A 24314-nucleotide genomic window follows, 5' to 3' on the forward strand; every position below is an offset into this window, starting at 1 on the left:
GATGCATAATCACATATATGTACACCAAGCCCCTGTCTATAAAAACCAATCTAAACCAAGCCAGGAAAGGGAAGCATTATGTCTGACCTCACATGTAGGATCGAAGAATTGTGAAGTTCATTGACCACACTACCCATTGGCATGGTGGGTGAGTGAGAGATCCAGTTTCCTTTGGGCAGTTCAGTGAGTATTCCCAAGTTCTCTGAAATCCTTCTAGGTGCAGGAAATCCCCCCCACATTCCTCCCTCCCTGTAGGCACACTGAATGGGTGTATAGTCCAAATGCAACCACTCTGCACACTGGGAAATCCTCCCCCAGTCAATAAGTAACAAAACTCTTCAGGTCTGAAAATCTGAAGGCAATTTCTACAATCTCAGTGCCTTTTCTTATTGTGAAAAATCAATATGAGCTGCAGCTCCAAACTCTGCCGACTACACAATGCGATTTACAGGTCTAGTGCAAATTTCTGTGCTTATGAGCCACTCCATTCTCAGTAGGTCTGAATAGTTCTGTTAAAGTGATTTTGGGATCAGGCTCTGTTTATTAAAAATAATGAATTATCTTTTTCCCATTTTTTTTTATCAATCATACTGACTTGGGCTGTAGCGTGCTGCTAATGTGTCTGAGTCACAGTCCCTGTGCGTGTATGCGTGTATGTGTATTTATATATAGCTCCCTATATTTATAGCCGTGAATCTCAAGTCTGGTACAGCAACGAAGTGAACAAAGCAAATTGGAAAAGCACCTTTCTTAAGCAATAAGGAGACACACTATCAGTGCCTTTCTGCACAATTACTGCCTGCCCCAGGCAGTGCTCTAAGGCACAGAGTCAAAGGTTGGCTTTCTCAACCACTCAATAAATACTTTAAATCATATTCCTATTGCTACTTTGGAATGAAAAGGGGAGGGGGGAAGGATTAATAGGTGTGTGTTCATTAACAGTTGTCAATGAAATTCTTTACCTGCTCAGATCTTTACCTCTGTTTGAGAACCTTAGAGACCTTTACAGACGTCATCAGAACTCATCTCACCACACATGTGAGACTTACAAGCCTGATCCTGAAGTCAACAGTTGTCTTCCCATGAACATGCCTGGAGTTTGGCTCAGTCACTCATTTGTAAAAGCACCTGCATTTTTACAGGCAAAAAACTAACAGGGAGGTTAACTGGCTTTGCCAGGTTCACACAGGAGGTTGTGGCAGCTGGGAACAGAGCAAGAGCCTCCCGGACTGACCTGGGCTTCATTCACATTCATCACCTCACCTGCAGAGAATAGACAAGGAAAACTGTATTTGAATCATAGAAAACCTCTCTTTCCCCCAAGCTAATTCTCTGAGACCCTCTACCTCCTGATGCATTTGAGAGGAACCAACATTTCTGTACTGAAGGTTGAACACAGTAGTAGCGGTATCTGCCAGCAAGCCCTATTTCCTAAGACACATGGTACTCTCATAAGAAGCTGTTACCAGACAGTAAGAAAAATGCTCCGTTCAGTCCTCCTGTGTCAGATTTGAAAACTGAAGTAGTTTTCCTGATGCTTAGAAATGAAAATGGCAAAACTTGGGAGACACAGGATGTAAAATTTCAGCTTAATGGGACAGAAATGGACTAAACGGTTCCCTTTGACAGCAAAACGGGAAAAGAGAGACTGCTTTGCAACTTTATTGGTAATATCTGGTAGCACCTGCACACTAGAAACTGTTCTCAGATAGCACACCACGATGAAAAATAAATGCATTGAACCATTTAACATACACTAGCGGTCACTTATCGTATTTACTGTCTTCTTTTTCCCTTTCTTCATAAATTCCAGAAGGTATGATGGTCCAATGCACATGTCTCACTCCCTAAGATTGCACTGTAATGCAGACCTAAACTCCAACTTCACATTTTCCCCCAAGGAGAACAACTCACATAAAGTTCCCTGCTGCACAGCTATATGCCAGACACATGTCTTGATATACTATGAGTTTGCACCAGGATGAGTCAGAGGTTTTTAACATTACTTTTCTACTTGTCAGTGACCAAGATGCCCTCCAAAAGGTCCCTCAAAGCTCAAAGAGAACTTTCTATCCTGAAAACAAACAGATAAATAAATAAGGAATCCATTGCATTTTGGCTCCACCAGGATGCTAAGCCAAATGATGTCTGCATCAGATTGTCATTCCAGCAGTTTCTCTTAAGGATCCCAGTGTAAAAATGTTACAAAGAAGATCCCTTGCAAGACGCAATAACTGCTTTAGACCTGTGTTTTGCTAATAAGATATGAACCATAGGATTTACATAGTAGGTTATTTGAAATGCCTCAAGATGTATATCCATGTATATATGTGTTTATGCAGATGTGTACCTGAATGTAGAGCACACACACCCACACAGGTAACTCCTCTTTGTTGATGCATGTTCTCATCAGTATAACAGAAACCCACTGATAACTGTGTTTTGTTGTTTGGATCTCTCCTCCTCTGATGGGTGCCCAGCAGCGCAAGTGAGCAGACAGCTTCAATTGCCTCTGGAGGGAAGGAGGCTCTTGCTGGTTTGAGCCTGGAATACCGTGAGGGTGGTGGGACACTGGCACAAGCTGTGGCTGCCCCATCTCTGGCAGTGTTCAAGGCCAGGTTGGACACAGGGGCTTGGAGCAACCTGGTCCAGTGGAAGGTGTCCCTGCCCATGGCAGGGGATTGGAACTTCATGAGCTTTAAAGTCCCTTCCAACCCAAGACAGTCTGGGATTCTATAAAACTTTCGGTAAACAAGCCCCATTAGAACAGGTTCAAATAAGGTGATGCTGTGAAGGACTAAACCCTTCGCATTCATTAAAAACCATTGCAGTTTGGGGCAATCTGAGCCTAAATGCATAGGGATGTGTCTCTGCTGTCTTCTTATGTGCCTACAGCTTCAGCTGTGAGCAGTAGTTGCTTTGGTTGCTCTGGTATGCCTGGTGTTTGACCACTGTGTGAGGCTGGATCCAAAGTCCTTTGAAGTCAACGGGAGTATTTTCACAGAAGCTGCTGGTCTTTGGGTTTGTTTGATGTGGCGTTGCAATCAGAACTGAGCTGGAGAAGGGGAGGGCCAAATCGCTGCCACCTGCATGGACGTCACCTCAAACCACAGCCAACAGCCCAGGGAAACCGAAGGCATGATTGTCATGGAAAATTCCCAAGAGGCAGAGTGTTTATTTTCCAAAGTTTTGGTCCTAGGAATTTACTGTAACAGCAACCAGGAAAAAAAAAAAAAAAAGAAGACAAAAAGAAGACAAAACAGCTCTTATATTTGTGAAGAAGGAATAACCTGAGGAAGGAAATGTTGACTCCTCTTCATCTCTCCCTGTCATTGAAATAATACCTGATTTTGCTCTGTGACCTACCCATGCACTTCCTTTGGAAATCATAATTCACCTGATATCTACAGTGATTCCTGCCTTCCATCTCCAGCCACCAAAGAGGGAAGAGATGTCAAATGTTTTCCCTCTCCTGGTGTATAGAACTGCGGCACCCTTTTTAGGGACTTTTGGGTGCACCTTACCCACCATTTCTGTGCAGCTGGAGCACCAGGAGAAGAAAGGAGACCCATGTGAAGTGCCGGAGCATCCCACATCTGGGGTTCAGTACCACTGCAAGCTGAATCACCTCCCAGAGCTGCTCGCCTGTGGGGAGCACCAGGAAATCACCAGCAAAGCTCAGTGCAGGAGGTCCTGGGTTTTGTCCAGTGTTTGACAATGAAATGCACAGTCCTTCTGTCAGCACTGCAAAGTCTGCAAACTGAAAAAGCACATCAATTATCATAGATGCTTTTTGTTTAAATGACTACCTTTTTGTCTGGCCTGACAGAGAGCTGACAGTGCCCACTGGGCACTGGAAGAACAGAAGTGAGCATTTCCCCTCTGACTACAGGAATTTCCCTTTGCTGCTATCCAAAATCATTGTGATAAAATTGAAGTTGGAGGGAGGCGGATTCTCAGCTTAAAGCAAAGCTGCCTCGTCCTTTGGCTTCAGTGAAGTGGCAAGAGTTCACATAAGCAGAGAACACTGATTGAGCTTGGCTCGTCTTATAGCCAGAGCTGATCCCCTGACACAAAGGGTGAAAGAGCCTCTTTTAATGGCTGTTGTGGATGAGCTGCCGTTCTGGGCACAAGCTAAAGAAGGGGATGTCCGTGCACTTCACCTCCAACATCAGGAAATCAGAGAGGGATTATGTGCAGTAAAAATTCACTCTACAAATGTGTGCTTCTTGCCTTATTACTCTGATGAGTTAAGCTTGTGATTTGGTGCCTCAACCTGTACTCTTTGCTTTCAGATTGCCTTTAAATGCTTCGGTCTTTTAATTGACAATAGCAACAACACAAGACCCGTGTCAGTGTTTGTGGCATACAGCTGCCATTCTAATGCCAGCTGCTGTGCACAGATCTCAGTGAGAAGACAGTGCCCTGGGCATTTCAGCTTCCCTGATAAAATGGTTGGTATATCACATAGGTGATGTATGACAACATCATGATAGGTGACAATAGCAGCCACACTGGCTACTGGCAGTATCAAAGTGATGGACAATAATGACAGCGGTAAGCTGTGTCCTTAAGAATAGTTTGGGTTTAAGGGATGTAACACAGGTAAGTCATTAGCTAGATGCATAAACTAAGGTCATAGTAAATGAGTGAAATATTTCAGTAAGGAAAAAAATAAATGTGGTGGGAGACTTCACACAGCTCCTCTCTTGGGTATAAAACAAAACCCTTTGGTAACACAGGGCTCTTACAATAAAAAAAAAGCAAAGTCCTCTGTATTTTCATTCTGTATTTCGTCTATATTTTCTACTACATTCTCTATTTAGCAATGGATTAGCATAGAATCATAGAATGGTTTGTGTTGGAAAGAACCTTAAGCTCATCCATCCAGTTCCAACTCCCTGCCATAGGCAGGGACACCTCACACTAGACCAGGTTGCCCAAGGCTTTGTCCAACCTGGCCTTGAACGCTGCCAGGAATGGGGCATTTATTACTTTGATAACTCATGTCACCCCCCTGCCCTCACTGCACTGGCAGTTCAGGTTGCATGCACATGGTTTTCCATTTGCCCCTATAGCTCTGCCAAGCCCTTCTGGAGAAAAGGGGTGCCTGTGCTGCACTGAGGGTCCCCAACAGGCACATCCCTGCTTGTGTTGTCAGCCCTCCTCATGCCAGGAGTCCAGGCAGCCCTGTTGTGCTTGCTCCCATGAGTAATTGCAGCTCACTGTGTAAGGATTCAGCCTCCTCACTGAATTAACTGCAATTCCAGAGGGACAATGACTGAGCCAATTGCTTTGTTTTGTGGTCAGCTTCAATAGCACCAAGTACTGGCTGCAGAGACTCTGGCTATTCAGAGCTGGCCCTACCTGGTTTATAATAGATGGGTGGAAGACAGCGTGAACTAACTCACTCCCCGGGTGCATTATCCCCCACTCCACATTATCTCCCATTTCTAGCCATTTGTTCTTTAAACCTTTTTTCAGGTAGTTCATAAAATATTAATGTGAGAGGTCCCAGAAATCTCTCTTCCCCTTCCCAAAAAGTGCTTCTCTTCAACCAGTGCTTTATTTCATAAGAGAAATATTTTATCTAGCCACTGAGACAATGATTTCTGCTTTCAAAAAACAGGAAGAAAAGTATCAACAATGTGCAGTCAGAAGAAATAATAGGGGAGGTTTGCCAACTGCATTCCTAAATGCACATATACAACATCTGTGAACAACACTGCCACAGCCCATAATTCCTCATATCCAGAGATGTCACACCTTTTATTTTAGGTTTAAGATTTAGGAAAGATTAATGATGATAAAAGCCTACTAGTGGTTCTAAGCAATCAAGAGATCTCTTGCAACTTAGAAACTGTCCCTGGTGATTGCTGCAGAAGAATAGAAAGGGTCAGAGCAGTGGATGCAGGGCTCATGGAGGATGTAGCCCTTCAGGCAAAGCTCCTCTCTCCTCTCCATCCTTGCAGACCTCTGGCACACTTCCCATGCTGGGAAGCATATGCGTATCTATAGGAGTCAAAGTTTTGCACATGCAGTGCAGAGCCTGCAGTGGAAATAGGAGTCGTCACAGGGAGAAGAGCACTGCAGGGCTCTGGTGGATGGGCTTTAGCAAATCATGCTGTACCCAAGGCTGTCCCTACCCCTCTGCAAGGAGATACCAACCCTGCAACAGCATCTGCACATCAGCTCCCAAGCCTGCATTGCAGGCATGCAAGTTCAGCTACAGTGTGTTTGTACAGGCTCCTGAGGACGGTGAGACTGTACTAAGACACCAAGCTGAGACTGACAGCACTGGTGGGACTGGTGCTGATGGTCTCAGGGCAGTAATGCTGGCAGAAGGGCAGGGCCAAGCTGCAGGGTTGCAGACATTGTTATCCAAACTCTGATCAATGAATGCAAGTCCAAACCCTCATGCACTCTTTCTGGAGTACTGTGTGCAGTTCTGGTGTCCTCAACATAAGAAGGACATGGAGCTGCTGGAGCAAGTCCAGAGGAGGCCACGAGGATGCTCAGGGGCTGGAGCACCTCCCGTATGGAGACAGGCTGAGAACATTGGGGCTGTTCAGCCTGGAGAAGAGAAGCTGCATGGAGACCTCAGAGCAGCTTCCAGTGTCTAAAGGGGCTACAAGGATGCTGGAGAGGGACTCTTCATCAGGGACTGTAGCGATAGGACAAAGGGTAATGGGTAGAAACTGAAACAGGGGAAGTTCAGGTTAGATCTAAGGCAGAAGCTCTTCCCTGTGAGGGTGCTGAGGCGCTGGCACAGGGTGCCCAGAGAAGCCGTGGCTGCCCCATCCCTGGCAGTGTTCAAGGCCAGGCTGGACACAGGGGCTTGGAGCAACCTGGTCTACTGTGAGGCATGCCTGCCCATGGCAGGGGGTTAGAACTGGATGATCTTAAGGTCCTTTCCAACCCAAACCATTCTATGTTTCCAGTATTCTATGATCTGATGATTAAGCTTAAGCAGTCCTGGAGGCATGAAAACTAAGGAAAAGTAAGTGAGCACTCCTCCCATGCTGACTGCAAAGTTGATCCTTGTTCTCAGCTATCATTTATGTATCCATAATACTGACTCCTTCCCTACCACAGGACTTACATAAGTGCTCCAGACATGTCTGTTTGCAGACATAATGACCTGTGTCCTTGACTCTCTGCACTACTCACACTATAAATGATGAGCCAATAAATATTCTTGGAAAAGTTTCTACAACGTTTTAGTTGACATTTGGGAGCTTCAAAGATGCTGCCTTCAATCTATATGCACTGTTCTTCATTGATTAGGTGAGCTATTGATTTCTAGCAAGATCAAAGGCAGAAGACAATTGACGGAGAGCTTAAATATGGAGAAGACCTACTAAACCCATTTGCCAGTTACCTGCTATAGTGGAAGGAGCTTTTCCCATATAACAGACAACAAAAGATTACTTCCCGTTTTATATGATTCCAGAAATGGTCTGGATGTGTAGGGACAAAGTTTCTTCCTGCAGCCCTCGTAGCTCCCAGCATCAGGAACTTTCTTCTGTAATTTGTCCTTCTGTTGGCCGTAGATTATTTCATCTACATGCTTCCACTCACTTTCAGTGCTGCTTATCTCTTGTGTTGGGCTGCCCAGCTGAGCACTGTCAAAACAGGGATGTCCACAGGGAAATACAAGCAATCATATTGGACTAAACCAAAAGGGTCTTATGAGGTTGTCCCTAACAACAGCCAACAGCAGATAAACTGAAGAAGCTCATAAGAAGGGTAAATAGAGAAACAAAAGCCTTCCCTGGAGACATCCAGCAGCCTCTAGACACCTGGGGAGCTTTGAGTGTGAAAGCCTTTCATGGACCTTTTTCCCATGCGTTTGTCTTATATTTGGAGTCACTTGTAGGAAGTACTCAGCCCAAACAGGTGAGGTGCATTTTGCCTTTACGTTATACTCCAGGCTTCTTTCCAGTTCATGGCCACCCAGCATCCAGCATTATTGCTGAGTACTTCTCTTTAGCTGACATCTGCATTTTGGGCTGTTTTCCCCAGCTCTATTAAGTACCATTTTTGAAACGACTATCCTTAATTGGATCAATTGGAAAGGATGTTAATTTTCTGTCCATTTATTCAATCTCCCGTTCTCCCCACTGGGTTTCACAACCCCTCTGAATCCGAGTGGCATCAATGAATACAATTAATATAGAGTACACATATGGTCTCAGATCGTTAGTGAGTATATTAAATAAGATCAGGTCTAACACTGATCTCTGGAGCACCTTTCCAGCTATTCCCCATCCACCCCTGTTGATGACTAATGATGCTTGGCAAATGAAACTTTGGTTTACTGTCAGTTCCCAAAACAGGAGAAAACAAAAGAGGAGTTGGTTTCAATCATGCTGAAAAAGAAAAGCAATCAACACTTTCTGCTGAATCATAGAATCACATCCATTCAGATTGGATCAGATGGGGTTTTTCCTTGTTCAACATGACAGTTTCAGTTTTGTTTCAAAGCTGTCACCATCGAATGTTTTAAAACTTGCTTAAGTGGGATGTTGGCTTTTTTAGGGTTGTTTCAAGACCAAACAGTTTAGGAACACTCAAGTCAGTGAGTACAAAGTGTAACTACCAAATCTAGTTTTTTCACCCCCTCATTTAACCACGGCCCACTAGGAAAAGAAAATGTTAGGCAAAAAATGTTACCCATTTCTGATCATCTTACATCAGGTTTTGATTTCTTTTTCTTTTCATTTGATTTTTAATATTCATGGCATGCAAATGGGGCAGGCAATTGCAGTGACCTTTGTGAGTTAGGGAGCATTATTGTTTGCTGTTATAACTAATGGTATTTACAATAGCAATGCCTGAGAGTACTTCACTGTGGCCGGGACCCTGTGGTTCTGGGCTCAGAAGGAGCACAGGAGAGCAGGCAGGTCCTTCTGAAAGACTGAAGCTGGACACCTTTGTGCAATGCACAACAAATGGAGCACTGCGATGGAAACAGAGCTCGTATTTGGTGTCCTCCTCCATTTTCCTGCCTTAGGGTTTATTTGTATTGGGTTTAGTTAGAGAGGGACAAACCAGCTGGGAAAAAAGCAATAAAGGACCCTTGAGGAGTCTGTGTCAAGGGAGAGGTTGATGAGAGGTGCAGGTATGAATTGCAGATGAGCTCAAAAAGCTGGAAGTACTCTGAGTCTGTGTTCATGGGTATTTTTAGGTCTAGTGGCACATAAATATGCTATATTACTACTGATTTTATGTTTAATATAAATCATATAATTATCATTTAAAAAATAAGGCCGATGATAACGTTTATTCACTTTATGCCATTCTGATTATGACTGTCTCTAGGTTAATGTCCTCTCCTACCCTGGTGTTACACAGCTTTGTTTTAGCTCAGAGCCTTTGGTCCTTGCTCTAAGTGCAAGACTAATGCTCAGAGCTACACGACCTTTCCTCAGTGTGGGAGTTGGCTGTGGGATCCAGAAATCAGCCATGGCTGTACACCACCTCCATGCTCCTTGTTATGCAGCACTGCCAACCTGAGAGCACCCCCAAGGTTACTCTACCCACCCTGTGGTAGATAACGGCCCTGAGCCCCTTTAAGATGAGATGTGGCATGAACTGCTACCACCTCTCACCCTCCTCTTCCTGCCAAAGACCCCTTTATGTGCAGGAGAGCCCTTCTACATAGGTAGCTTACAGACTCACAGTCTCAAAGCCTCTTGCAGACAAAATCTGGGACACCTACGTCTTTGTGCAAACTCATTCCTTCCTCAACAGATGTCAGTGGACCTGCACTTCCCAATTGCTAATCGCCTCACACATGCCTGCCCTCTCAACAGACTTCCCTCCTGTTTTTCATTGATGCCCCAGTTAAGAGCTAATGGGGTGTAAAGCTTCAGGCAGGAAGAAGTAGGTAAGGATGCTGGAGCACGGTCCCACGTGGCAGACCAGAGCCTGCCGATGTATATCCAGAACGAGAGTCCTCAGGATGTGCATATGGAGGAAAGGGAGAAGGGATATGCTTATTAGACCAAATGGGAGTTGTGTGCGCAGGAGAGGAGCGCTCTGTGGCCCTGAGGATGTAAGGAAGATTTGCTAACTTTGCTTTATACTATTCGTGCAGATAAGGAAGACTCGGTCTCCAATCATAAACCAGCATTATACAGTATACTCCCAAAGGCCATAATTACTTCCAGAAGCAGAAATTTGAATGACCCAGATAATTAGTTCAGTGCAGCTGGTCCAAAAATTATTTACATAAAAGCCAGTTTTACTTGAGGGGGAAGAAAAACAACCTTGCTACTGAAAGCAAATGACCCAGTTAGCTTCATGCAATGAGTCTGAGGAGGCAGAGCGTGAGTGGCAACTAAGCGGCCTATGCCATCACTTCCCTTTTGCTTTCAGAGGGCAAATGCTAAGCTGGCCTGGCAAATGAGCCCCTCTAGAGACAAACATGCAGGAAGGCAGCAAAGAAACAGGAAAACTGCTTGAATTTGAACTTGTGCTTTCTGACAGAGTTACTCTCAGGGAGATGTGAGGGTTCACTGCATTCAGAGGAAAGCATTTCACTTGCAAAGGTACAGGCACCTAGGGAGCAACAGAAGAGGTGAGTTGCTCCACAGCTCTGCTCCCGTCTCTGAGGGAGCCGGGATCAGTTCTTTCCTGGATAATCATTGCAGTTATTGGGGTTAATTTTTAACCCAAACCAGTTTCTCTGTCCAACTCGGCATGTAGTTGGGCAGCAGCAGGGGCACCCAGGAGGGGAATGACGGTGGCTCTGAGGTTAAGGTCTCAGTGGGCCAGTACTGATGTTTCAGAGGCTGTTCTGAAACTGTCACGTGAAACAGGAAAGAAAGGATATGTTTTTAGAGAGCATTTAATTTTAAATCATTTGAGTGATTCAGCCCTTTACTGGTGACTCCATGCACTTTTAGCGTGCATTAATGGGCACGCTAACCACTGCTGGGTTAACTAACACCATTTATTTATGGCCGTGCCCTGTGTGGACAAGCCCTGAGTCTCAGCTGTGAGCTGCTGTGACCCCATCCCTAGAGCCAGGTCCTTGGTCCCTGCCAATGCTTTCACCCTGCAGGCAATGAGGATGGTGGCTTAACCCATTCAGGGCTGTCCTATTGCCCCACCAGTGCATTTTGGGGATGCACTGGCTCTTGCTTCTCATAGACTGGAGCCTCTTGTCCCCTAGCCATCAGTGAACCAATGTGCTGCCACAAGACAGAGCTACAGGCCATGGTAAGTGTGAGGAAGAAGGAAGCCTGAGCTTTACATCCCCATTTATTGTGTCCTTATGTCTGTGCCAAGTACCCCAAAGGCCACCACTTTTCACTCAGGCTATGGCCAGCACAGAACCAGAATGATGCTCTGCAACACAAATACGCCAGGAAAGGAATCTGCTGTCCCCAGTGTGCTACACGCATCACCTGGCATCACCATTCCTTGCACTCTTGCAATGCATGAATGTTCTTGTGCTGCTGCTTCTCAAAAAGCTCACTCAACACCAGAAGAGAGCTCTCATCCCCCCAAAAGGATGAGAAAACAAAATCTGTGAGATAGATATAAAACAGGGTAACAATGACCTTTTGTATACAAGAGAGAGCACAAACATGCTTACTGTGAAAAAAACAACCAAACTGTTCTCCTAAAACGTGGTAAAATGGGCAAATAATAGTAGAACATCATTGTGTATCTCACCAGCACTGCATTACTGCTTACTACTGAGTTTGCTGTGGACAGCACTTGTTACTTAACAGCATAGTAAATAATCAGATAACATTTTCATCAAGCTGCTGGATCTGATTCGCCTCCTACTTACACTGCTTTTATGCTAGTAGGTGCCCACTGACTTAATGGGGTTAATCATGATTTACAGCAGTGGAAATGGAAAGGTGAGTTAAAGACTGCAGAATGCAAGTTGGAGAGGATGTGATTTGCAGTGGGCTGGATCCTGATTGCAGTAACAACACCCCTAGATGGGGGATAGATCCACCAAGCTAAAGAGCTGCACAGTTGCTAGGACAGAGGAAACAGAAATTCAGGCACCGCTGTCCTTTGTTTCCAGTGAACGTGAACATCTTCCACTGCACAAAGTGCCAGCAGGTTCCCTTCCCTTTCCCTAACCCTACCATGTGTCTCAGGGGCATAAGAAGCAGGTCCTGGAGGAAAAACATTAGTGGACAGAAGAGACAATGGCTTCCTGCAGGAATAGGGAGGGGTCCTCAGGGACATCTGGGTGAGTAATCAGTGCCATTCTCCCCAGGCCATCCTGATTTCCCACTTACTGTTGAGGCCCATCAGTGCAGATCTGCAGGGGTGTGTGCATTTGCATCTGCTTCTCTCTTTCAACATGTGAGAACCAGCTCCTCAGATGCTATCAGGCAACAGTGACTGAGCTCAGCAGAAGCACAGCAACTCCCATCGGCAGCAGAGCTGGTCCTCCAGGACCCCTCTCTCGAAGGAGTAGCACAGCCTGGGTGGTTGGAGACAGTGCTAGTGGTAAATATACCCTTGTTTACCTTTCCTGCTACACAAGGGGAATGTTTCCTCTCCTGGCTCCTTGTTGCCCTATGCAGCAGGGGATGCTTACAGTAGAAGAAGGAACGTGGGAGAGGAAGCAGGATGTGCTCCCGTACCTCGTTCCCAGTGCTCCTACCACAGTGGCTGATGGAAACTGCTTCCACAACTGCCTACACCCGCACAGCTGATGGGAACTGCTTCTCTCTGTGGTCTAACCTGGCTCCCGGTCAGGGTGGCAATTACACCGCTGTAATGGGTACTCCCAAAATGCGTCAATCAGAATTGCACATTAAGCGGGTGCTGAAAGCCATGGCAGATTTGATAATTGCTGGGCATCAGGACCACAGCTGATGAATACAAGGATGTGAGGAGTGGTTCTTGACCTTGCATTCACTCTGGTTTCAGAGATGGAGAGCGATGGATGCTTCCCTGATAGAACCCCTCTCTCTTGCAAGCAGAAATGAATTTGCCCCTCTGGGCCAGCTGCTCCACAACGTGGGAAGTTCAGGAGCCTCCCTGAGGTGCAAACAGGCATTTCCAGCAGCAGCAAAACACACACAAACATTTTAAAAGATGCTTTAAAATTCCAGCTCTTCCCCTCAGCTGTTTGCCACCGTCCAATTTCTAAATAAGAGGGATTTCTCCAGTCTCCGGCTTCATACATACATATATATATACACACACATAAGCATGCCCACCTCGTACACAAAGTATTCCCCATCTTCAAGTCACAGTCTCAGTGGAGTACAGAATTAGATCCTGTCTCCACTTCACAAGCTCACCCTCTCTGTTCATTTATATAAAGCCACTTCAACCCTGAAGGAGCATCTTGCATCCCTGCCTTCTGAATGTACAGAGCAGAGGAGGAAAGAACAAAACAGTGGGGGTGAAGGGGGGATGTTCTGTTTCTGCTCCGTAACATGAAACATCCTGGAGTTAAATACCAACAAAATATTCAGTGTTAATGTTTAATATTGCCAGGAACTTGTCACCTCCTCTTACTGTCTTGGAGCTGCCATTCTCTTGCAGACTCCCACGCCTGAGCTCTGGGCCTAACATGCTTTCCCATTATAGACTAGAAGGAATAAAATAGAGAAGCCAAGAAGCAGGGAGAGACAGAGTCTGTCTCAGCTACAAAGCCAGGTAGGGCTTTTTTCCCCTTTCTGTTTGCAGGAATAAAATGACTTAACATGACAGAGCTCCTGAACTGCTGCTTTTCCGGGGTTACCTTTCTGAAGCACCCCTGCTCTGATGTCTGAGATGGTCTTTGGATGTATGGAGATTTGCTTTGCTCTGCCAGGTAACCAGCCTCATCACCCTTCTCCCCTTGTCCCCAGCCAGAGCATGCATGGCTGTTCTGCAAACAGGAGCACAGAATTTGGGTGATGAGGGACAAATGGTACCTAAAATAACACACATTAAGGCTTTCCCTGCCACACTTTAAAATCAACGCGTGGCTGATTTGCTGTTGTGAGGGTCATTGAAAGATACCATTCCACAGAGCTCACCTGCAAGCTGGGGGTGTACTTGTCAGTGCAGCTTGGTGCCATCCCAAGCGTCTCTTTTACCACTGGAAACTCAGGCACTAAAAAAGAAGTAAAACCTTGCACTCAGTGGAACAGTGTGCATTGCACTGCTAACAGAATCGGGCCATCCTGCTTGTCTCTCTGGTTTCTGTAAAACACCTTCTTATCCCTCGAGGCTGAGTGCTTAATGACAATTCAATTCTTCTGGCTTATTCCAGTTAGGAGGAGACATGGGTGATGCAATCAGGTATCTCTGCTACAATTCTGTTTATTTGGAAAGCTGCAGAAAACCCTGCTTCTTTAAGCACAGGAACAACAACAAGAAAGGGCCATTTCCCTATCCTTCACCCCAAACCTCCTTTGGTCAACACCCTGACCCAAAACTTCCCATGAGACTCTGTCCATACTCTCTTCTGTTTCTGTGAAGTCTGTTATTCCCTCTACACCTTATCTTTGTCTTTCTTTCCTACAGCAGCAAACACACTCTCTACACCCCTGAAACAGCATTCATCCCTAAAGAATACCCAGTCTGCCTTTTGCAGGGAAGGGGGATGATGGAACATGCTTAATGCCTCTTACAACTGTGTTAAATGGAAGATGTCCCTCAACTATCTTCTTCACAAAGGTTTAACCCAGCCATAACAATAACTCATCATCTTTGTGTAACTCTTGCAGCTAAAACTTTTGGTTAAAAACGAGAAAAACAGGTAAACTGAGATTGTTGTAGAGTTTAGTGACCATTAGGCTTATAACACACAGAGAGCAATGTGCTGTTATCCCTCTGAGCCCAAAACCAAGCCATGGCTGCAGAAGGATTGTGAACTCTCTCTGCTGTTTCCCTGCCTTTCAGCATTACTTTTGTTCTGAGGGTGATCCAAATGCCACTTTACTACTGATCATTTGGCTACAAACCTACAAAACATCCAGCGGGGTCAGACCAAATCACCCAGAAAGCTGTCTCTGGCAGCCAGCAAGAGCAGATGCTTCAGGAAATGTGCAAGAAAAGGGCATATTCAGATTCATCCTTCTGCTGGCGTAGGCTCCCAGCTTCTGAAAAGCCGAGCTAAAGGATGTCTTCATATTGTTGTGTTCAACATCCTTCAAGGGTTTTTTCTGATCTCAATCTGCCCAAGCACGTTTTGATCACATTTCACTTTTGGCCTTCTTGGCATCTTCTAGCAATCAGATCCAGCTTAATTACATGTGTCTGAAATTTACTGCCTGGTCAACCAAAACAAAACCCAAACCTGGACACCAAGTAAAATGCTGAGAAATGCTAAATACCCATTCTCAGTTCATCTTCTCCCTGACATTCATGGTTGTATTCATGTTTAGCATATATAATGAATCTTAACCCCAAAATTTATGCAATAAGCTTTTGAACCTATTTATACCTTTGCCATCTAAATATCCCATGGCAATAACTTCCCAGCATAAGACTCTGTTGGTGACTTCTTTCGATCTTTTTTAAATCCACTCCTTGATTAATTCACTGGGTATCCCATTTTCACTGTCAAGAACAGTGAATAATCCTTCTCCAGCCATTTGTGGCTTTATAGCACACTGCTGTAGTCCACCTTGGCCCCGGTTGTCTCTAGGCTGGAGAGTCTCAGTCTGGTTAATAATAGATTGCTGCTAAACTTAACCATTGCTGCTTGAAGAAGTGGTAAGTGTAAAGGCAGTTTCTGTGGCTGCTCTCAGGGTTTCATTTTCCTGTTTCATTGACCTTAGACATAGTGCCTTTCTGGAGAGTATTTAGGTCACAGGAATATCAGAGAGTGGAAAAAGCCTATGCAAAGAAAGTATATTCTAAAACATTTTGGGGAGGAGGAGAAGTGAACTTGATTTGCATCTTTAAGAAACAAGATGTCAGAAAGTGCATTCTTAATTACGTGCAAAAATAGCACATAGAAGTTATTGTTAGGCAGTCATCTGAAATAATCACAAATCTTTATTTTTTATTAATGAACTTGGATCACAGATAGGGCTGCACTACACACTAAGGGAGCTGACTATTTTTTCTCTGTTGACATATCTTGAAAACAAGGGAAAAGATAGAAAATGGGAAACATCGGTACCACCGACTTGCAAACAAGAAGGAAGATTAAGATGGAAAGGTTTGTACTGAAACATTCACAGAGACATAGTGTGTGGTGTGGATAGAATCATAGAATCCCAGACTACTTTGGGTTGGAAAGGACTTAAGATCATCCAGTTCCAACCCCCTGCCATGGGCAGGGACACCTCACACTAAACCATGGCACCCAAGCCTTCGTCCATGGCCTTGAACACTGCCAGGGATGGAGCATTCACAGCTTCCTTTGGCAACCCATTCCAGTGCCTCACCACCCTAACAGTAAAGAATTTCTTCCTTATATTATATATATAAGATATATATATATATAAAAGATATAGATAGAGAAGTTATGTTTCCAGAGAATGTGCTTTCCAGGTAGATAGACAGAGATTATATATCAAATATTACACAGTGGCTTAAAATAGTTTCATATTCACCTACATTAAATTGTGAGGCGAATTACATACTACTATGAGTTTTGAAATAAATTAACTTCCATGGAAATATTTATGGAAATCTTACTTCAGGATGTGTCCAGTACCAAGAGCAGTTTGAATGGAATTCCAAAATCCTTTCACTCTTTATTCTTAGAAAGAGTATGTCACCCAACTTCTTTCCACTTTTTGCCTAAATTTTCAGTGTGTCTGCATTAAGTCTTGAGATAAAATGGAGACAAATCTTGTTCTTAATATTTCCAGGAGTCATGTCATCTAGGTCAGTACATCCCGAGGTGTGCTGCTAACACATCAGAGAAACTGGATGGTGCTTACTGCTATTTCTGAATCAGTGGTGAAAAACCAACATTAAGCTTGCACTTAGGAGTCTGAACGAGCAAGCAGATTTCTGCCTTGTTGTAGCCCTGTAGTTGTTACAACTGATCTATGATCAACACATGATTGCCTTGCATTTCTTGGTTTCTAATTGACAACTTCCCAGTTTTCAGGACCATCTGTCAGTTCATGTTTTCTTCGTGAGTCGCTCACAATCATGTTACAGCAAGTATTTGATCATTCACTATTTAGTGCCTGTTCTCCCTGTGCAGCACTGGCTATGGCTTCCTGGTTGTGTGGTACAATCTTTAGACAAAGAAATAGAGACTTGAATAAATCACCTAAGCTCCTTGGACAGGGAGAGATACCTCCAGTAGACACTTTGTCCCACCTTAAACCTATGGGAGGTGCCCTAAAGTGCTGTGGGGCTTTTCTTCTGGACCCTACTTATCTCAGCCAAAACTACCCCATCATTTCACACATGGGCTGCAAAGTAGATTTCTCACATAGATAGTCCCCAAGGGTGTGGTTTTAAGCAGATGTATTTAAAATGGTGCAAAAGGGTGTATGCTTCCTATTTATCTCCTGATGATTAGCTTAGGCTGACTGGGACTTGACTTATGGTTGGGACTTTCCTACTTCAGTTCCTTGAAGGCACAGAGGCATGGCTGCTGCTCTCAAAGCGTGTTAATGGAAGAGGTTTAAGCAGATGTTTTTTGTCTGGCATTTACAACATTCCAAGTCGGTTACCACAACAGGGCTGGCACAAGATAACTTGGGCTGTAAGTCTGAGGGTTGGGTAGGTTGGGCAGTACCTTACCCTAAATGAAAGGAGAGCAGTCTTCAACCTGGGCAGCAGTGTTTATCCTAAGATATGTTAGCATTAATCTGACAAAACCAGTGGGAATCGAGGCACAGATCTAGCCTTAAAATAATTATTTAAGCTATGCAGATATTCTTATTCCAACCTGGGAAACCTAAAAGGGATGAAGAGAGGCCTTACTGAATATTAATGCTGTGCAGGAGAGAAGCTCTGGCACACTCGTGTTGGAAGACAGTTGCATCCCCTATCTGTCAATGCTAATATGCCATGTGGAGGGAAATAGTTCCCATTACACCCCCAAACATGTCAATGATGTATTTAAAACATACCCATCATCAGAGGACACAAATATGAGAAGCATTTTGTTTTGCCATAACAAAACAGATGAAACACTGCAAAAGGTTGCCAACAAAGCAAGCTCTGTGGAAGATCCGGAAAAGATAGGGAAACCATAAAAAGAGAAAGGAAAGGGGGAAAAACCCTTCCAGAAGGAATTACCAGTAATTTGGGAAGTGAATGATCTGGAAAGAAACAGCTGGAAGAGGATGAGGAAGGGGTTGCTGAGGCCAGGAAGCAGGGAAGATGGTGCAATGAATAACGTGCTGGAGATCCATGGCTCTGCCTCCTGCCTCTCCTGTGCGTCACAGGGTGTCCGTGGGGTGGCCAGAGGCCATGTGCACCTTCCTGCACTCTAGGAAGCGTGCTGGTGTGTTTTGGGAATGGGATGGGATGTGATGGGATGGTGTAAGTGCATGCTATAGCAGCACTCCTCTTCCTTCTCTCTAGGGTATGCTCTGGTCGCTCTTGCAAACATAGTTCCAGGATAACCGGTTCCTTTTTAGGCTTCTTTTCTATTGGAATTAGGCTCATGCAGCCTGCCTGAGCGCCTGTCCGTTAGTCTCCCCTGGTAACTGTTGAAGCCTTTTGTTTTCAAGCACATTGACAGAAGGGTGAAGTTTCAGAAATACCTCATCCCTATGGGTTTTGTGGAAAATAAAGGACTAAGTAGAGAAGAGAGACCCTCCTCGCTTCTCCGCCAAACGACCGACTACAAGAGCTTGGCTGTTATTAGGCATCAGAAACCTACACGGATGAGTCCCTCCCTGGGCTCCATTGCTTCTGCTCCACAGGAACTCGCTCACGGATTAACTGAATTTTCTTGTCCTTCCTTTCATAAAGCTAGTGCTCCACTGTAGCAGGCATAATGATATATTCTGCCTGAAATAGGATGATTACGAGAGCCTAGCTTGAGATAAAGATTATAAAAATGTAATATCTAGCAATTGTAATGTCACCCATGGAGTAGGGGAGAGAGAGAGAGACAAACAGATATATAGCTAGGTAGACAGATAGATTTCTTAATTGAACTCTCTGCTTGGCTGTATTTCCTTTAAGCAAGTACCATAGGTGACTAACAATAAAGGACTGTAAGGAAGAACATGCAGCAGGTTTAACACATTTGACTTGTCATAGGCAAGCTTTTACACTCGTATCAGCCTATACTGAAGATCCCTAAATAATTCAAAGTGTTCAAATGGTCTAACACTAGCGAAGTGCTATTCTTCCCTCAGGTGCTTAAAACAAGGTGGTAATATTTCTTCTTTTAAAATACTAATCATATTTCATTCCCCTGCTCCAGAGCATTTAATATCCTATATAAATCAATACCTACCTCACTATGTATCAATACATGAATAATTACATTTCTGCCTATCCCCAGATGCTCTGGAACCATTTCTTCTTGCCATTTAATCACAAAGCTGTTATTGCAGGGGAAATTCAAGCAGATGTGAATACATAAAGCCAAAAATAGAAAACTAAGCTGAGAACTTCACTATAATAGCTGTCTCTTCCGAAGCGAGCTGCTCCTCACTTTCCCAGGAGATACAGTAGGTATTGCTTCCCTTTTCAAAACAATAACTGCTATGGTAAAGCTCAGTCAAGCAAAGCAAAACTTCACTCACGTTGCTTTTCACAGTCGACATTTGAATGCAACAGGGAGCCCTTGCTGGTCTGATCAGGAACTGTGTCTCTCCGCCACCTCAAAAGACCTGGGGTCCCCAAAATGCCCTCACACTGGAGCCTCCATCTGAAAAGGAATCACATAACAAGACCCATTTGTCTCTATAGAAAAACCGGTTCACCTCAAATAAGTGCTTTTTTGAACGGACCTACACCTCGGAAAACTGAAAATATCCATCTTCACCCCATGGAAGCCTTAGTTTACCCGCAGCACAGCATTCCCATTCCCAGTTTGTTCACTGTCCTTTTGATGCCATGTGTCTGCTGTTAGGAGACCAGATATACATGCATTACAGCGTGTGTGTGTATATACACATACAGACAACACATAAGATTCAGAGGAAGACTCTAGATTTGCTGTGGAAGTGGTAGTTCCTTGTTCACTGACATCAACACAGTCTTTGCCCCCCACCTTAGTGAAAGCCTCAGAGATGACGGAATTAGGCTATGTATAAGTCAACACACTTAACAGATATTAACTATATAAACCTCTATCCCTTCTCAATCAGGTATATGCTCTTTGTCTTCGAGAAGGATGGAAACTCAGATGACCTGCCAGAGTTCAGAAAGCAGAATGGTGATACGTTCTCCCAGCATCCCATCCTATGCAAACCTGTTCTTCCTTCCAGACAGGCTGGGTATGTTTACCATGTCTCTACCTTTGTTTTTGCTCACCTTCTATCCCCACAGGGAGCCCTCAAGCACGTATTTATTTGCACTTTGAACCTGTGCTTGCTTGCACGGCTCTGCTTTAGCTCAAGCTGGGATGAGATTGCCTAAGTGCCAGTAAAGCTTCAGTGCCTTCGCCTGCCGTTCCCCCCACTCACCCCAGCACTCCAAGTTCCTCTGCAGTTGATTACAAGTGGGAAATAATCCTACAGTGATTCAGAGCAAAGTGTGTGCAGCACAGATGCCTACAGGTGAGTGCAAAATAGCACAACCAGACTAATATGGACTCAACTTCGCTTTCAACAGCAGAAACGGCAAAAGCCTTCATGCATATTCTAATCTAATGAATGTTTCTGAATGTCTGAATGGTTTACTATGTCAAATTTAGCTCTGGGAAGTGTCTTGCATCCTATAAATGCTAGGTTACAAAAATGCTGACATGTATGTATGTATGTATATAAATACATATGTCTGGGTCTTTGAAAAATAACAGCCTAGGATGGCTGGCTGGATAGCTGACTAACTAGCTAGCTATACATATCCTTAAACTGGAAGAACCTAGAAAAGCCTCTAAGCTAATGCATCTTTTAACACTCACTTCATTTGTAAACTCTACATATGCTGAGAGAGCTGCAGCCTTCTCAGACTCCATCAAGTTTCCTTTTCACTGAGTGCGTGGTCCTGGATCCTGCTCTGCAGGTCTCAACAGCCCCAGCAGAACAGGGAGGCATGGTGGGTTCATCGGGTAGCTTGGTCCTTTGTTACTGAGCTTTAATCTGAGTAGCAACAGGAAAGCTTTAGTGGTATGATTTGAACACTAGCCAGGCAAAGAAAACCATGATAACACAAGGGCAGGAAAGACCACAGCAAATTCTTTTTCCAGTCTCTGTGGTATCCAAATTAACAAGTATTTTTCCAGGGTGAATCCAAACACATCCTATTCCTGTCATTCAATAGCCTGCCTCTGGATGCCCTTGTCCCCCATGGGTTGCAGACAGGCATACAACAGCCCTTGTGTCCTGACACCAGCCATTCAGACCTGCTCTCACTTTGAAGTTAGCCCTGCTTTGAGCAGGGGACTGGATAAGAAGGTCATTTCTGACCTAAATTATTCTCCAGTGCAAAGTTCCAAACCTGGTTTAAGTGGACATTTGGGTGGCACCTCTCAGTCCCAGCACAGAGCTTGCCCTGCTCATTTGGGATCACAGTGGGATACCCATGACTCCGCACCAGCAGAGGAATAACATTCCATTTGTAAAGAAGGAACACTCCTGATGTGAGAAGACTCCTGAGGAGCTCAAGCCAGAATCCTTCCCTACCATCAGCACCCACATGGATGGAAACAGAGTAAAGAAAATTCCAGCCACAACTGCAGCTTCTCTGCTCCTGCTCCCTGGGAGGATGCAGCAGCTCTGACCTGTGCCGAGTTCAGGCTATGAGACTAGGAGACCCCCCATGGCTTTGAGAGGCCATGGTGCTGCTCCAGTTCAGCAGGGGAGGAGGCACACTTTAGCCTGTTGTCAGGAGCAGGGATGATCCCAGCCCAAATCCACTGTTGAGATAGCAGATCAGGACTAACTCTGCTCAAAAATCACTGCTCTGCACAGATCTGTCAGCTTGTGGGATTTGTGCTAGCTTGATGAAAGGGTTGGCTCCTATCCTCAGCTGAACTCTCATGGTTCAAAGTTGTGCTGGCTTTTTTTCTGTGTCCTTTGGGGTGAAAAATGTCTTGCAGCTGCTGCTTATAATTATTTCCCCTATGTTTCAACATTCTCCAGATGAATGTCACCCGAAGCAGTGCTCTGAGAGACTACAGTCATGATTGCCAATAGCCAACATCCAGACTAAAAATAAAAACCCTCAGCATGGGACTGAGCGACAAGCAATCCATCCTCTGGCAAAAATCACCCATCACCTCACCCCTCCAGCCCTGTCTTCTTCATGCTGAAAGAAGCAATATCTAACAGGATCATCAAGAGATCAAGGTGGCTCATTGAAAGCACTAGGTGAGCTGATCTCTCCATTTTGTGAATGTCTGTGTTTAACAGCCATCAGATTTTGGCTGGTCAGTGCACACAGTGCAGGGAAAGAGAAGGTTTGTCAGTGGAATATTTATTTGGCTCCTGGAGAATTCTGGGGAGCTGTTACAAAATCCCTATTTTTGGCCCCAGAAATAACACATCACCTTTTTCTTTTCCCCTATGCTTTCAACAGTCACCTTTTGCAGAGGTGGATTAGGCTGAAAGGATCCCACCTGCAGAAGGGAAGGAAACCTAAGGGAAACATATTCTGGGAGAGCCACAGTCCCTGCCTTACTTCCTCCTGGCTGTCACAGGAATTGAGACCTCAGGGTTTGGCCTAGTCTATGACTTTTTGCATATTACACCTGAGATGGGCTGAAATATTTATTTCCCCTTCTTTTTCATTAGTATTTAACACGCAAGGAGAATCTGTCTATTTGCCAGGCTGACCTTGCTCAGAATGGGGTCTAGAGACCAGTGCTTTCCATGCCACCAGTAGCGTATACACTTGGGCTAAGCAGAAGTACTTCTGGCAGCTGATCCACCAGTGTTAGGGCTGATCCTGGCCCTGCAACCAAAGCTTTCCTGAGTTTTACATGTGGTAACCTCACAAGATGAAGACACTAAAAAATAATGTGGCACTCTACCCTTGTGACAATACATGAAAGGCCACATCTTTGAACAGCAGTGGTGCTATGGTTTATTTACGCTCATTTACCCCATGCCTGGGAGACACAAATTCTCAATCACTATTGCCACACAGTCTTAAGTATGAAGTGCTTCATGTGAATGATCATAATTGTTTCAAACCAGACTCTAAACACCCAGTTGAGAAAGGGCAGTGCTGCGTTTGAAATGAAAACGTGGCTCAAGAGGGAAGGAGAATGATTCTAGCTTGTGTTTTCCATCTTCACAAGACTCCCAGCTCTCCCTCCCCATCTGCACAAGCATTTCCCTCGTGTCTTGCTCCCTGGGGGAACCACAAATCCTGGTGCAGTCTCATTTAACTGAAAGGATCCCCAGGTAAAACCACAGCACTTGGGCTTATTCAATAACTTGTTTGGCCCACTGGTTTTTAAGTGGGTACGGAGCTATAAATGCGTTGTTTCAGCAGAGGACTTAAATGCCAAGAACAAGATGCTGATGTTATATTATCAGATTCAGGACAGAAAGAATGGAGTCTAGACATTACCTTATGAAAGAAATAAGATTTTTTTGGCTTAGCATTTCACCTCTGTGCTGTGAAGGGAGAAATACAACCAATAAGTGTCTAGTATCTCAAGCCAAGACTCAGCTCCACCTTTGGCCTTCTGCTCCCTCGGGTGTTTTATAAGGGCCCACGCATTTGATGACATGCATGCTGGAATAAAATGCTGAAGATAACATTTGCAAAGTTCATACATGTTTTACAAGGGGCTCCCTTTTCACTTTTGATAAGACATGGGAATTTCAGGCACAAGAGAAAAGAGTGCCATAGCTGTGTTAGGGAAGGAGGAGAAAAACTTTTCTTCTTTGGCTGATCCAGTAAAACCACCTTTTCTCCTTGGTCACTGATACACAAAGAGCATCCCTGCATATACATCGGGCTGCACCTATTGCAAGAACTGGGATTACAAGCTTGCAGGCTGGGTAGGCCTGTGTCTGTCAGAGGAGTCAGCAGACTCACCTTTTGGTTGAAAACATGGTGGTGAGGACGTGGGGACTCCTGTTCATTTTCCTGGTCAGGTCAACACCATTGCAAGGAGGTAGTGAAGAATTGCCAAGTCCTTCCTGCCTGCTTCCATTGGAGGCACCATCTGCAAATCCCTTCCCTCCTGAGCACAGCGCACACAGGATTTGAGAGGATCCCTTTTCCAAAGAAATCATACGGAAAAGAGATTAAAATCAATGAAAAGC

The 24314-nt window shown here is 44.6% G+C and overlaps 1 long non-coding RNA gene across 1 annotated transcript in view; it reads left to right on the forward strand.

Annotated features, from left to right (window-relative positions):
• The window catches only part of LOC133222933 (uncharacterized), a 39193-nt gene extending 16093 nt beyond the window's left edge, over window positions 1-23100 (forward strand). The window contains exon 3 of the long non-coding RNA XR_009728414.1: window positions 22176-23100. This is a non-coding gene — a long non-coding RNA (uncharacterized LOC133222933). The remainder of the gene's footprint in view (window positions 1-22175) is intronic.
• The last annotated feature ends 1214 nt before the right edge of the window (window positions 23101-24314 follow it).

This window comes from Neopsephotus bourkii, unplaced genomic scaffold (genome assembly GCF_033783945.1).
Source record: "Neopsephotus bourkii isolate Nb327-2 ecotype Australia unplaced genomic scaffold, CSIRO-AGI_Nbou_v1 NB_1629, whole genome shotgun sequence".
NCBI classification, from domain to species: domain Eukaryota; kingdom Metazoa; phylum Chordata; class Aves; order Psittaciformes; family Psittacidae; genus Neopsephotus; species Neopsephotus bourkii.